At 36.5% G+C, this 16,511-nt stretch overlaps 1 long non-coding RNA gene across 2 annotated transcripts in view; it reads right to left on the bottom strand.

Moving 5' to 3' along the window:
- Window positions 1-7,606: 7,606 nt before the first annotated feature.
- Window positions 7,607-16,511, bottom strand: part of LOC145665713 (uncharacterized) — a 55,498-nt gene continuing 46,593 nt past the window's right edge. The window contains exon 3 of one of the 2 annotated variants that reach the window (XR_014127615.1): window positions 7,607-7,729. This is a non-coding gene — a long non-coding RNA (uncharacterized LOC145665713). Of the gene's footprint in view, window positions 7,730-12,978; window positions 14,155-16,511 lie in introns of those variants that run through there. The other variant, XR_014127616.1, reaches the window with a different exon arrangement.

Raw genomic sequence — 16,511 nt, 5'->3', positions numbered from 1 at the left:
TATGTTCGTCTCGCCCTTGATATATATGAAGAAGCTAGAAAAAGGATCAACAGCAGCATAATCTACACCGACTGGATACCTGTCAGTCGAATCTTCCTTCAGCCCATACACATTCAATCTGGGTACTGATGTCCTATGTGAAAAGTATCAAAGACACATCACATTAGTGCATCCCGTTTGTAGTAGACGATATTGTTCTGTATAATATCAAGAGAGAAGAGTTAGAAGAGAAACTAGAAAAGTATAGAAGACTTTGGGGGACAGATTAGAAATTAGTAGGAAGAAAACTCAATATACGAACTTTGGAGGAGAAGAGAAGAAACCATACATATTGAAGGACAGAGTGTAAAGGAAGTAAATACATTTAAATACTTAGGTTCCACGGTGGATAAACATGGGAATTTAGATGCAGAAATAGAGTACAGAATTAAGGTGGGATAGATGAAATGGTAGATTTCAGGTTTCTTTGTGATGCAAGAATAACTGTCAAAGGAAAAGGAAGAGCCTACAAGACCGTAATGAAATCCACATGCTGTACGGAGAAGAAACTAGACGTGGGCAAAATTAAAAAAAATCAGATGGATGTATGGTGTTACTAGGTTGGATTAGAAACGAAAGAATGTAAGAGAGCGTTAAATTGAATGATGTGTCGAAGGAAGTATGAGAGAAGATTAAAGTAGTATGGTCACGTTATGAGGAAAATGGTAAATATGTTGCAAGAGTGTGGGGAAGATGGAAGTAGAAGGCAAAAGAGAAAGAGGAAGATGAAAAAAGATGGACAAACTATGTGACTGTTGGAAGGAAAGAAGTTAATAGTGCATTATGTTTGGGACCGAGCAAGATGGCTGCGAATCATAAAAAATGTCAACCCCGTATAAGTGGGAAAAGAGATTAAAAGAAAGCTGTATGTCACTGTCAAGAGAAGATGCGACGGACAACCTGCCCGCAATGCCGGAAAAGACGCCCCAGCGCTGCTTTAAGATCCGTTGAGACAAGTATTTGGCAGCCCAAGGAGGACTATCCTGAATACACAATGAATAAAAAACGGATATTTTTCAACAAACTTCGTACAGTCATCCTGAAATAAAAATACATTGAAAACAATTCAACAGGCTATTAATGACGATAGTCAAAAGCTGCTGAGTGCCTGCCAGCAAACTTTATAAGATGTTGTAATAGGACGGGAGTCAGTCACAGTTGGGTCCTGATGCTCATACAGGCACAGAAAGAGCTCAATTTGTGGGAAATTTTCAGTTCAACCGGGAAACACTTGCAAACTTGTGGTTTATTCAAAGAATTATCCTTAATGGATAACAAAGTTCAGTTGCAGTTTTCTCTAACAAAAAGTAAAATTTCAGGCACTCTCTTCACTCCTCGTAATCATACATCATAATAATCACAGAACGGTATAAGCAGGAACACATACAAAGCAATACCAAAAATAAAGAATTCCAGCCCCACACAGAGATGACGCGACTCGGCTAGTGACGTGCGTTCCATAACTATAAAACGCGTACATGTTATGTTGCAATTCTGGATAGTTTGGGTATTCCCTCTTACTTGCGATCTAAAGAGCTAGAGTGCGCGTAATTGGAAGTATCAGTGTAATGTATTTGTGTAAATGTATGTTTTAAAAAAAAGACCCCTGTGGCTCAGTGGTAAAGCGCTCATCTCAGGAGCAAGGGGTACCTAGTTCAATTCCACATTCCGCTATGTAAGCGTTGTGGTAGACAAGCACCGTGCGCATGGATTTCTCGGGTTGTTCCCGTTTCCTATCATTTTCGCGATTCCACCATTATCATCCGTCTTATCATCAGCATCTCTCTCAGCCTCGGTGCATAATTATGGGACGTTAAACTAAAACATAATTATAATAAATAAATAAATAAAACTGTAGAAAACGTGTTTGTGTATGAATAATATTTTCCTGTCTTTAGTACGAGAGACTCCGGTTCTATTATCTGTGGGAGATCGTGTGATTCCGATTCCTTGTTAAGCTATGGATCCACCTTTCACAAAGTGTCAGGTGGATCATGAAAGATGTGTCAATATGCGTTTGTTCATGAAAGATGTGTCAATATGCGTAGTACACAAGTAGATGTGTAGAAACATTTGAAGTCAAAATGATGATATATGAGATGATTGAGACATTGATCGATGTGGGGTGGTATGAATCGGTACAGTATACAGGTAATAAACTAAAAAGCAAAAAATCATAGTAGCTATAAAAATTTTAAAACAAACTCCACAATGTTGAAGTATATGGAAGATATATTTATGCATTTATTCATATTTCCAATGTGACCACTGAATTATGGTGAATGTTTAAGTAAAGGAAACGAATAAACCATTCGGAATGAACGAAGATCGGGATTAAGTTGTAGAAATCAATGATTATTATTAAAAAGAAAAGTATAATGGAAATTTGAGGATAAAAAGAACTGGGAAATACATTATAGAAAAGCAATTTTCGAAGTAAGTGAAACAATAGAAGACAACAGCAAGCAGCGAATTCTTTAGGGGTGGAAGTTGCAAAGAAAGGAGAGTAAAGAAGATAATTGTAGACATAATGAAGTATATGATTTTAAAAAGGGGGGGGGGAGAAATGCACATTAGAAATATAAGAATAATACTACAAGTTTGGTGACGAGTGGGTTTCCGAAGTTCAAATTAGGGTTAAAATAATTTACGATTTAGGCAATATCAAGGTTTGTGGAATTTGGTGAGTGGAAATGAAGAATAATTTACACCATTTCTATCTGTTATGTAGATTGATTGTTGTTGTTGTACGGTTTAGGAATGTTAGAAGTCGATTGGAAAAAGAAATGCGGAAACAATGAAGTAGATTTTCTTAATAATATTAACTATTTGTAGATACGATTGAAATGATATTTATGTTCGATAGTTGGCAAGATAATGTAAGGTACACTCATCGAAAAGATCAGGATATTTTACTTGGAAGTCCTTAGGAATCAGTTAACAAGTATCTTCTAAGAATTTTGATTTTTATCAGTGAATGCAGTTGTCTACGAGTGACATGATAAACGTTGCTATGAAATCTGTGTAAGTGTGTTGGATTCCTTTTTTTATTTTTTGAGTTAAGCGTCCCTTTCAGCAGCGAGGCTATATGAGGTGTGGATCTACAGCTTAACAAGGGATTCGAACCACATATGCTCTAGCCGAGTATTGGACTCGGGTCTCCCCGTGTATGTGTCAATACATATATATCTATATCTATCTATATCTATATCTATATCTATCTATCTATCTATCTATCTATCTATCTATCTATATATATATATATATATATATATATATATATATATATATATATATATATATATATATGTGTGTGTGTGTGTGTGTAGGTGTTCGTATGGGTGTGTGACGTGCTAGCAATGTAGATGGGGATGCGTGTATGTTAATATATTTATACGTATGTACTTGGGTATGCGTGCATGGAAGTGGTGTCGTACGTGTATATGTCTACGTATAGATGTGTGTGTGTTCAGAGTAAAACCTTTCTGCCTCTTAATTGGGATGTCTCTAGACTTGACTGGCATTGACTCTGTAAGACATCCCACGCACCCAATCCAACGCCACCCAAGAAAAAAAAAAGATTAATATATAAAGCGCAGATTAAAAAAAAAAATACGTAACTACATCCGACCGTCTGCCCAGCGGCCCAAACGCCCTCCTTCCACTGCCTGTTCCCCTGTCTGTCAATCCAGCCACCATCAATCTTCACCTTTGACCCTTTGAAATGTCTGAAGATTGATGGTACACTATCCCCACCCACCCATTGATCCAACCACCCCATTTAATTAAAGCTACATACCATAAAATCAATTCTGCATACCCTTTGTGATCTGAAAATTGAAAACAAATTGATTTAGTGCAAATTGATTAACTGCTTATAAACTATCATCAGAAGGGTCAAAGTACTGATGCAGATGTAGTAGTTGAAACGTGCTGGAGAAAACTAAAACTCGTTGAAAGAAAAGCGAGGGTAAAAATTATGATTATGATGATGAAATCAATTGTAGCATTTCACAAAATTGAACTCATAACTTCTATCACAATACACAAAAGTATGCTAGGAAGTATTCAGTAATACTAGTTAACACATTAGCTTACATGCAAAAGCATATTAAGCTAAAGGAAAAAAGAAAGAAAATCGGGAAATTCCTCAGTTCAGAATAATCTTTATCTTTTCTGTGATATATCTAAATTCAGCACTGAATGAATGTTTTATACAAAGAAAACTTGTTTCTGACTAAAGTGACTCTGTTCTACACTGTTTATTCAAAGGAAACAGTAGTCAAAAAACAATTTCTGCTCCTAATGTTGGTAACGTTCCGCAGAATTTATTAATTCCTCACATTCTCACATATGTAAATAGCTGTTTCGCCTGGTGAAAGGGGTATATGAGATAGCACAACTTCTGGATGACTTTAAGAAGTGTGTTACGCAAAAGAAAAAAAGTCAGCCATCTAATTTGAACATATAGAATTCCGATCTCAGTAATTCAGGCAATCGTTCTACGGAAAATCGAAGAAAAAGTAGAATCTATCCTTACATATGATCAATTCGGATTCAGAAGAGGAAGAGTTAGTTGAAGCTGAGCAAGAGATGGACGTTACGCGTAATATAATGGATCAGGTACTCAGAAAGTATAGTATGAAGATCAATCTAAGACAAAGGTAATGGCAGCAAGTAAGAACAAAACAAAGGCAAGATATTTTATTGGTGGAGAGAAGTTACAGAATATATCTACTTTCACTTACCTTGGTTCTAAGATAACACTGGATGGAAGATTTAAAGAGAATGCTATCGAATAAACCAAGCTAATACCACCTTCAACAGCAAATGGAATATACTTATTCCTATAATATTGATACGAGGATTCGCAAGCGCTTGCTAACTACCTTTGTCTAGAAGCGAGAACTGGACGCCTGGCGAAACAAGTAAGAAACGCATAACTGCCTTTGAAATCTGGTGTTATCAACGTGTTTTGAAAATTCCAAAGATGAACATAGTAACAAATTAATAAATACTAAGAAGAATGGGAGAGAAAAGACCTTTCCTGTTAAAAGTGTTGTGAAAAAAAGTAGAGTTTGAAGTGATAATATCTTACGCCATGAGGAACTAATTGAAAAGTTGCTAGACCAACTTAAAGAGGGAAAGAATGCTAGAGGAAGACCTAGGTTACAGTATATACACTAGATAACGGAGGATACCAGTTGCAAGAGCCAGCAAATATTGTAGATACTTGTAGACGAACATGCATTTTGGATTACTTCACACCAATCATTTGATTGGTTACCGGAATGTGATGATTCATTTAATATATTAAACAAGATGTTTTCCATTAGACGAGCTGTCTTTCAGAAAGAAAATACAATAAAAATTATTGTTGATAGATGCAAGTGAATAATTTTGGAAAAAGATGGTGTGAAAGTAGAAGAAAATGTGAGAATTCACTCTCATAATGTCATCAACGTGCACACCATGAAGTGCAACGCTTCCAATCAGCAAAGAGCACTATACGACCAAGATACTACCATTACAATTATATAAAAGAAACTAGAACTTAAAATATAAAGCAAAATTAATTACTGACTAAAAGGAGAAATGCATAATATTTCTTTTGTTTCTCCATAGCTTAAACCGTAAATCTGTTAAGACATGGAAACCTATTTTACGATCAATCAAAAATGTTCAAATAAGATTAATTCTTTGCAATGTTATAAATCATATTTAACCACTTAAATATGGAAACACAAATATATTGCTTTGAAGATGATACAAATAAAATTTTACCAAGTAAATACTTCATTCTTGTTAGATGCCATGAGAGACGTATACATACTTACAGGCATATACATATATTTGTAGTGGGTTGATGCGATAGAAACATCGAATAACGTGTAACGTTCAAAGATGAAGAAATGATACCTTGTTAGAGCTGTTTTCAGCTACAGCAACACAGTCATGATGAAATAAGTTTGGAGTGTGCAATGCGAAGCTCTCAACTGCACGTTGCACTGCCGGTGAGCATGAACGTTTCCTGCCAAGAAGTAATCGAGATGCCGGAAGAGGCGGTAGTCGGAAGGAGAAACGTCAATAGAATATGGTTGGGGAGGAAGAGTTTCACATTGCAACTTATGGAGAGAGTGCACCGTCCTTCGAGCGGCATATGAAAATTCATTTTTATGAAACAAGAGGATATCATATCTGTCTGCCATTGCTGGATGCTTGCGAGTAAATTTTCGATGAACTTCGGAGATCGCTATAACGTTCCGCAGCGATGATCTCGCCTTGATGGAGGGAGACATAATGGATCACTCTTACCACAAACCGTCATTCCAGCAACAAAAGCTGCGGGTGAAGAAGTCAGTTTGGACGTTGATCAAACCAGTCCTGACCGTGTATGATTGTCGTCGCAGATCCAATTTTCATTCAATTGACCCTTCGATGCAGGAAACCTTCCCGGTTATTCAGTAGACTCAGAGAACTGCACACTTCCAGATCCCTGTTGTCCAGTGTCAACTCATGTGGCACCCATGAATCCGACGTTTTCACCTTACCAATTGCTGGAATCTAATATTCTTGCGAGGGTCCACTTTCACGATATTGCTGAGAACGACATCAGAACATCCCGTTGATCGGTTGCCGCAGAGCTCATTTTTCAATATTGTGTCACCGGTACCAAAATTCACTCTTGATGTTTTTCCGCGGATAGAAAGCTAGAATGTTTCAGTTTAAACTTTTAAAGGATACGCGCTCACAATTAGATATTCTCTACAATGCACTTTCACGCGACCCTGTTCAACACATTTCAATCTGTTTCCTGAACATATACTGAGTTAACGACGTAGTATGAATGACCTCAGGTCATTTATTGTAATCCAACATAAAAGCCGACATTCCGATAGTAGCAATTAAATATGTAACGCTTTTTGTATTTTATGTACTCTTTTTTTAAAGTGTTTCTTGCCTTTCTTGATAAGTGCCTAATTTATTTGCAAACTCCTATAGACCTACTATGTATAATCAGTAATGTTAATAATGTGACTAAGATCCCTCATGCCTATATGGTTAGTATACACGTCTTCGGCGCGGGACATCTGGGAATTCCCGGCCGGAGCTCATGGAGTTCGGATCCCAAGTTAAGTTGTAGGTCCACGTCTCATATAGCCTCGATGCTGGCAGAAACACCAAACTCCGACACAATGGTCGGATTTTAGTTGGTGTATGGTTAGCTCTTTGCATCCCTTGGTCATTGTGTAATTCTGTATAGGATGGAGTTCTTTACCTCTTAATCCAATGACCTCAATTGCTTCACGATGGTGGGCTTACACTAGAATTCTATGCATTCCAGAAGTTGAAACCGAGACCACATTTTATGAAAGACATGTGAGATGGCCCTTTGGTTAGAAGTTAACATGACAAATTGCCAAATTGTTAATAGAAATATATTTATATAGCACTAAGATCTTTGAGAATATAATTTCGAAAACATACGTGAAAATTGTACCTCTTGTAATCCAAACCAAAACTTGAGATTTAACGGGACTAGAAGGAATCTCTAAAAAGCAAGGATAAAGAGAAAACTTACTTTCTTGAGAGGAAAGAGATACTTCTTGCTCTTCTTTATGTAGAATTTGAGGTAATTGGCAAGATTAAGATCTTAACTGTAGTTAGCTACATCGAAGATTTCTAAAAGCTGAAAAGAATGAAGGATGTTAAAATTTTGTTCACTTTATTCAGTAATGCATTTCAGATGTTTTACGTTATGTGCGAAAATTAACATATTTATTATTAATATTTAAATTGGAATTCAATATTCACAATATCTACAATTTAAGAAATCAATTTCATTCTAATTGTTTCTTATACTCTTTTTAGTTTATTACACACAATCGCGAGCCATAGAATTGAATGAATGAATAATAATAAATAACTATTAGATGTAAACAGTAATAATAATTAATATTTTCCAAATAACAAAATATGTGTAGTTAGCTTAGACTCATTTGTACAATATAAGTGGAAATGAATTTTGGAAAATCTGTTGTATTCACTTGTAAAATTGAGAATTTAAGTACTGTAGATTTCAAATAACAGTGAGACATTATCTTGAATAATAACTTGCACTCATATTTAATATATTGCTATAGTGTTATATACACGTAGAAAACAATATATGTACACTCATGTCCAAAATTATTGTAGCATATCTATAAATATGTTCTTGTAGGAATATAATTTGATAAATTTGCCCGGTATTTCTTATAATGTTAGTATGTGTATAATCGACAAAGACATGTATGTGGTAAATTTCATGTCAAAAGAGCAGTAAATAAGAACAATAAAAGGAAAGTAAAACTTTCTTGTTCATTTAGCAACATTTTGTTTAACATTCTAATTTTCGTATTTATAATTCTTTTCCTATGAAATTTACAAATATATATTTCCCGATTATACACACAGTATCAGTATTAAAAGTACCCTGTAAAATCATTATCAAATTATATTCTTACAAGAAGACAGTTATAGATATACGACAATCGTTTTGGTCATGAGTGTACATATACAGGGTGGCCCTTAATTGTGTATCTGATATTTGACTGACTTTGTAATTCTGACTAAAAGTTTCGATATGACAACACTGTGTAGTCTGAGAGTTGGTATAACGGTCACTGGACATAGAATTGTGTCATACCAGTGCGAAAGTAGCTGAACGAAACACATATTTTCGAAATACACTGAACTCTAGCCATAAGGCATTGTGAACGGAGTTACGCTTGGCAACAATGTAGGAAAAATGAATGACGTTTATATCGCGATCACGAGTCATGACCTACATATAGCACAAAGTAAACGCCATGTGTTGTCGGCCCTGGTAGCGGAGTGTACTAGCGCAACATACTAGTAAGGAAAATTGTTTTGGCGTGGGTTCAAATCCTGCCTGAGGAAAGTTTTTCTTACTATTTTTAATTTTTTTATAATACTTCTTTCGTTAAAATAAGATTAAAATAATATTCAAAAAGTGATTTAACGATTATTTTTTAAAATTTTCATTAAACTTCTTTCATTAAAATAAGTTTGCCCTTGTACTTATACAGATCCATAGCAAAAGTAATAATAATAATAATAATAATAATAATAATTAATAATAGGAACGGGTTAGAATGCAATTCAGCATTCGTTTCCGTGCGATGTTGCCAAACCTAATGCCTTCTGGCTAGGGCTGAGTGTATTTCGAAAATATGCGAACGAAACACCCCTGAACTACTGCATCTGTCGACGTTGCCAGCTCGATCTCCCGTTTTGGCACTATCTGATTATTATTTCTTATGAGGTGTTTTAAAGGACAAATGTGTCAATATCGCATAAGAAATTTGGCCGAGCTGTGGGACGCTATCACAGAAGTTTTCCACGGGATACTAGTACGGGTCTGTCAAGCTGCTTGTGATAATGTTGCTATTTGTCTCAGCATGTATCAATTTGGATGGTGCATTGGTGGACCATACTATGGAGAACAAAGGTTAAAATTCTTGTAACGAAAGGTATGAGAGTAATTTATATTCAAGTTATGTTGCTGGTTTATATATATATATATAATTATGGGCCACTCTGTACATCTATGTCATTAACTTTAAACTTAACTTTATTTCACGAAGTCCCGAAGAGTTTGAGCTGACTAAACGTCGTCAAGTTAGGGAATGTGTCATCAGCATATGCGAATCCCATAATTATTGTTGCTTCTTTCCTTGGCCTGAGTTCCCTTCTCCTTCCACTCTAGTAGAGAAGCTGATGCTTTTTCTATTCAAACAACTTGAACACAGTAATACCTGTCAAACTGGGTTTTACAGACCAACAAAACTGTACGGACACGTGTATCAGTCTCTCATGTGTGCAGCAAAATAAAGGTCTTGCAATGGGCAAAATGCTGACGAGAAAAATCGCTTTTGAGAAAGGTACCTCATGACTCCTTCCCATGGAAACTTTAGCTTTTCCCTCATAATAGAATTGTAAAATAATACAACAAATGTTTTGTGATGGGACAAACCTCTGTCAGTGATTTAATTAAACGTTATACACAGCATACTTTCTTGCAACTCACATCACCAACGAAATTGCATCCAAAGAGAACAGCAGTGGAACTCACAAGATCTAAAGAAGACCAAAAATGGGGCTACCTGTGAGAAGCCATTGCCTTAGCGTGTTACGGTCAAACAATGATTACATGTGGCCCAGTCACACTGAGTCGTACGATCCATCATGAATTGAGGCTGCAAATTGCCCGCAAGGCCAGTGTGAATGAAATTTACATTATGGAGCGAAATCTGGTACCGCTGGAAGTTTGCTGTGACATGCAGGAAGCATAGATTTACCTAAAGGACTGTAAAAGGGGTTGGCCATCATCTATCTAGAAAGACCGATGTAACTTAGTGCGTCAATGCGAATAAAGTTTCTCGAAATATTTTTAGATTGTTACTTTCATAGCTGCAGAGTGAAGGTCGAAACAAAAGTCAAAATCAATGCCCTCATTTACATTGAGACAGTGGTGAAAATCCCGGAGGATGAGGGGGACATGTCCCCTCCAGGAGACTGTCCCCCCAATAATCCGATTTGAAATGTGATGATTTGTGTCCGATTGCCACAAAGGAAAGTAAGACGAAATTGATGTTCCCCAGAATAAGCCTCAAATCTGCCCGCCTCCCAATGTTGAAGACAACTCTGCTCCCTTGTTCCTCCATACCATTATCTTTCCACTTCATAAATACTGTGAACATCGCTTAAAAAAAACGGTCTTACCAATTCCCCCAATATTGAAGACAGATTTGCGCCGCTGCACTGAGAAATACTAGCATTGTGTACCGACGACGTCTATCGTGAGAAACTGCACCAGGACTATGGCCACCCGCAGTAGAGAGTAAACACTAGGTAAAAGCAACATTGCGAACACTATTTGCTTCCCCATCCATCTCATCTAAATACTGGCAAAGTCTAGGGATGATCATACAGAAATCAGTAAAGGAGAGAAGTTATGGCTTTGGTCTGTGTTATTGTAGACAAATTTTACGGAAACTTACTGGTGAATGCATGATTTGTATAGTGTAATAACTTTTAATTCGTTTCTTCTAATTTTTTTTTCTTTTGGTTGCTTGCCTGTTTCAAACAAATAGGATGAATTCATAAAGACAAATAGATTTACCTAAATCTTGACTTCTGGAAAAGTCATTTTGAATGAATTTGGTAAGAATTAGGAACTGCGGTAAATTTGAACTTGCTCAGCAAGTTTCCTGAACCACAAGTCAATTAGTTATATAAAGAAAACCAAGAGGATTCTGTAGCGTTTTCACCCACCTCCTTCGAACATCGATATGTCACTTAAGACGTACCTCGAAGATCACAAATAGTCCCCATTAGCATCGACGACTTCTGCCAACGTTCTGGAAGGCCATGGATTCCATCGCAGTAGAACTTGATGGACAATGAAACGAAGAAGTTATCAAGTGCATTTTGCACCTCTACTAGAGATTTCAACTGGCGTCCTCTAAGATGATTGTCCAAGGAATGGACCAATTGATAATCGGATGATGCAATGTCCGGGAACTATGGTGGATGCAATAGTTTCCCATCTAAGGCATAAAATGGTGTTACGGGTCATCTTAACCACGTGGGGCTTAGCGTTGTCCTGTAACAGGAGGAACCCATTGGAATTCAGAAATGCTGGTTCCAGAGTTTTGAGTTTATCTTGAACACGGATCAATTGCTGGCAGTACACAGTTGCATTGATGCTTGAACCAATTGGTAGCAGTTTCAGATGCATGATGCGGCGAGCAGTCCAGCAAAAACATAGGTGGGCCTCTTTTGGTGCAGTGCTGGTTTCGGCTGCTTTGGAACCGGTTCATGGGATACTAACCAATGATGATGGCGCCGTGGAGAGTCGTAAAGAACTCACTTCTCATCACATGTCACAGCAAAGAAACACAGGTGTCTGCTTACGTTGCCTTCTGGCCCGGAGTCAAATCATGTGGAATCCATTGAGTCAACTTGTTGTTCTTCCCAAGTTGATGGAGGTGCTGCCGAATGGTTTCTCCACTCATACTGAATTGTAGTCCCAGTTCCTCATATACAGTATCTGGCCACCGTCCGCCTAAATTGTTGCCTGAAGATCTTAATTTTGTGCATGTGTTGGTCTTCCGACATGTAGTGCGTCTTTGAGTGTTTCGTCACCGTCCTTAAACTTGTTAAACCACCGTTGCACTGTCCAGCACCCTCACGAAAGGCCTGGCATTTATTCTGCCCCGCTGCAGCGGCGTCTGACCCCCGTTTAAACTCGTACAGCATACCCGCCCTTATGACGCTCTGTGCAGGTCTTATGCTCACTCTGTCCTTACGCAATTTCACGGTGAAACTGAACTGCCACAACCAAGTAGTATGTTGGATATACCCATACCAAAAACTTAGCTTCGCCTTATCTCCATTCGCATTCAGTTCACTGTGTGAGGACCCATTGAACACAGACCTCCACAAAAAGTTACAGAACTTTCTTGGTTATTTTTATATGTAATGTTCAACTCTTGAAAGTGCTTTTTTGTTGTTCTGAAAGGAAATAGAAATATACTACAGTACATTAATATTTAGATCTAACATTATACTTACTAACTTCCATTGGATGTAAAACAGGCATGAACAGCAGTTCCAACGTAGGAGGTGGGTGGAAAATCGACAATCAGTGTCTCCAAGATTGCAGGCATGGACAGCAGTTTAAAAGTAGAAGCTAGGTGCAAAATCGACAATCAGTACGTAACATCAACAATTCATTGCAGATGTATGTTTCAGCTCGTTGAAGATTTAGTATATGTTTCTTAATTCACAGTAATATTGAATGTAATAATCTCAGGTGCACTATAAAGAGTAACAAAGTCTTGAAGAAGTTAAATAGCGTTGAACAATCCATCATAAACCTTGAAACCTTACAGCTTCTTACTTCAAATAATTGGAGTTGTTCGATCCCTCTAGGCATTGAGTAAGAAACATTATACTGTAGACTCTTCTTTGGAAGAAAACTGATTGTTAGGTAAATCGTGAATCTCGTTGTTTCTTTTCAATTTAAATCTCAATAATCTTTGAGTCTTCGTGTACAGATCACATTCAACTAGTCATAAAATATTTTGCACAAAATGTGACTTGGCGTGAGTGTGTTATGAACTTTTCCATGTATTGTGATCACATTTCGAAATTTGTTCCACTGTGTCCATGGGATTTATAATTTATCATCATCAACAACGTATGGCCATAGAAGAATCAAGAAAAATGTTTGGTTGACGAAGGTTGTATTAATCGTGTATTTTTTTTTTCAATTTCATTATATCTGTATTCTTCTGGTCGTTTACACAAATTATTTTTTTCACTTTACACAGATATTTATTGACAAACTTGTTTTGGCCAAAATTTGTCTTAGGTCTGATAGAATTAATTTACAAAGTTTTAATGTCTTTGATGCTTAAAACCTGATAAATTTCTTTGAAATAGAAGTACAACTGCTTTTGCGCATTATACTTCTATATTAAAGTTCTTCTGCAACATTAAGTTTCATTGCAATCTTCTGATTAACGAAACACACAAGTTATGAACATCGTCTTAAAGTGAACCAAGATTTAAAAGAAATATTAAAATTACACAAGATCACTATATTCTAGAAGCAAGGAATTATTGCATCTACTTCACAGGTATGTCCATTATATTATTCATGATTCTTGTCGAAGCTATCTCCTTTATCAAACTATATTTTTCAATGTATCTTAATAAATTCTTCCAATAACTTGAAGTTAGGCTGTATATTAATTCCTTAATCATCCAACCGAAGCATTTCTTGAAGACATGATTAAGGACTATACGTACACAGTTTTCCTTTCCATCACCAGTCACTTCCGATAGTTTGGTATTCATGGCACAAATAATATTATTTGTTTTCATTCCATAATATCAAGAATGTAACCAAGGTAAGTTTAAATTCATTCCATAAAAACACATGCAACTTCTTCCATTCGTCTTGATTTCTTAAGGATTTTAATTTATTTTTGGATCCAAACAAAGACTTTTGATTGGTAGATCTGACGAATTAGAATCTGCCTGTAAAGACAGAACGCTTTAAAGAACCTACACATCTTAAAATAGATATTTCAGTTATATTGTCTATCAATTAATGATACCATCACATTTTGGAAGGAATTGAATTACTAGCTGGGATTGTTCTTTCCTTCATTACACTAGTTAACAAAGGTTTTGTTACATAAAAGGAAATACCTGTTCTTAAAGGAACTTTTTGCGCTGAATTCGAATATGCACTCGGTTTTTCTCCATCACGTACGATTTTCCCGTAACAGAGGTATTTTCGGGAAAATCCGTCAAAAATTTCCCTTTTCGTTTATTTTACACCCCAAGATCTTGTCCCCTTGCATATACTAACATAGAAATTATACCTAAGTATACTTTGATTCATATTTAACAAACCCTCCTAGTTTCGTAATAATCGCTTTATTCTTTCTAGAGAAATAAATATGTTTGTATGTATACTGTGTGTACTGTTTATTGCACCTTATAGTAATGCTTTCAGATCTCTTAAGTTGAGGTAAAACGTTTTGCTTTATTACCACAAACACATATATAAAATATAATACAATATAATTTACAAGTGTGACAATTTACAATAAACAATAATACAAATGTACCAAAAGGTCATGAAAAGACAATCAAAACTATCACAATATATGAAACTTTCATTGGGTTACAAAAACGTACACTACTTCTTTCTTTTGTAAGAAATATTGCATTCTCTAACAAGACCCCAACAATAGTCCGCCATCATTGAAGGATCCCATCGTCCCTGGTACCTTTTCTCCATTGCCATTATATCTTTGTGGAATCTTTCCCCCTGTTCGTCGCTGAGAGCATCTAGGTTAGCAGGAAAGAAGCTGAGGTGGGAGTGCAAAAAGTGGATTTTTAAAGACATCCTACAACCCAACTCTTTGTATTTCTGTATCATGTCCTGTACGATTTCTGTGTAACTCTCAGCTTTGTTATTGCCCAGAAAGTTGCGCACAACACACTTAAATGCTGTCCAGGCAGCTAGCTCAGCACTGTTTAACTTGCCGTCAAAGCTATCATCAAGCATTAATTTCCTAATTTGGGGACCAATAAACACTCCCGCTGAAATCTTAGCATCACTCAGGTTAGGGAACTTATCTCGCAAATACTTGAAATCTTCACCAGATGTGTCCATGGCTTTGACAAAGTTTTTCATAAGTCCTAACTTGATATGAAGTGGCGGTAGTAATATCTTATTAGGATCTACCAAAGGAGCGTATTTGACGTTGCATTCTCCAGGTACGTAATTCACTCTAGGTTCCCATTCCTTCACTTCATAATGTTTGTCATCAGCTCGGCTATCCCATAAACATAAAAAACATTGGTACTTCGTGTAACCGCACTGCAGTCCTAATAAAATACCAACTACCTTGAGATCACAACATATTTGCCAACAATGGTCCTTGTAATTTATAAGATTTAGCAAAGTTGACATGGTGTCATAGGATTCCTTAATCTTCACTGAGTGCGCAAGTGGTATAGAAGGTTTTTTATTTCCATTATGTAAAAGGACAGCTTTAAGGCTGACCTTTGACGCGTCGGTAAATAACCTCCATTCTTCTGGAACGTAAGGAATTCCTAGCTCCGCCATCAACCCATTTATATCCGTACATACGCACACATTATCTTGCATTGAGAAATAGCTTGAAAATTGAACATGCCTTTTCCTGTACACTGATATGTTCGTTTCTGCATCCAATAAGTTCCACTGCTGGAGCCTTGATCCCAGAAGTTCCGCCTCTTGTTTTGTCAGGTGCAAATCACGGACTAGGTCATTAAGTTCACATTGCCGGATGAAATGTGGCTCGCGAACACAGTCAGGGATGAACGTTGGATCCTTGGATGTATATGTTGATGTCGATGGTTCATCAAGGTCATGATCATCATCAGAGTCTTTTGGCCATATCTCTTCCCAGTTGGTAGGGGCCTCGGGAAGTGGAAGTTCTTTTGCATTCTGTTACATTTGATAACAAATATTGATAACCATTTCATGAACAAAACGAAAGAACTTGGAGAATTGTATATATATGTATTAAGATATATATATACTGTACGTTTTAAAAAAAATATACGTTGGAAGTACATTCTATTTTTATACACGTTTCTAATTTACAGAAAGCAATACAAGTGTGTTGTTGACTATTGTAAATATTCATTTTTATGTCTGTGTTTATAGTAATAAAGCAAATCGTTTTTACCCCAACTCAGGAAATCTGAAAGCATTACTATCAGGTGCAATAAACAGTGCACACAGTATACATACAAATATATTTATTTCTCTAGAAAGAACATAGCGATTTTTACGAAACTTTTAGGGTTTATTAAATATAAATCAAGGTATA

This window comes from Thermobia domestica, chromosome 12, assembly GCF_964235325.1.
Source record: "Thermobia domestica chromosome 12, izTheDome1.hap1.1, whole genome shotgun sequence".
In the NCBI taxonomy this organism is placed as follows: Eukaryota; Metazoa; Arthropoda; class Insecta; order Zygentoma; family Lepismatidae; genus Thermobia; species Thermobia domestica.
This window is presented reverse-complemented; position numbering and strand designations above follow the sequence as displayed.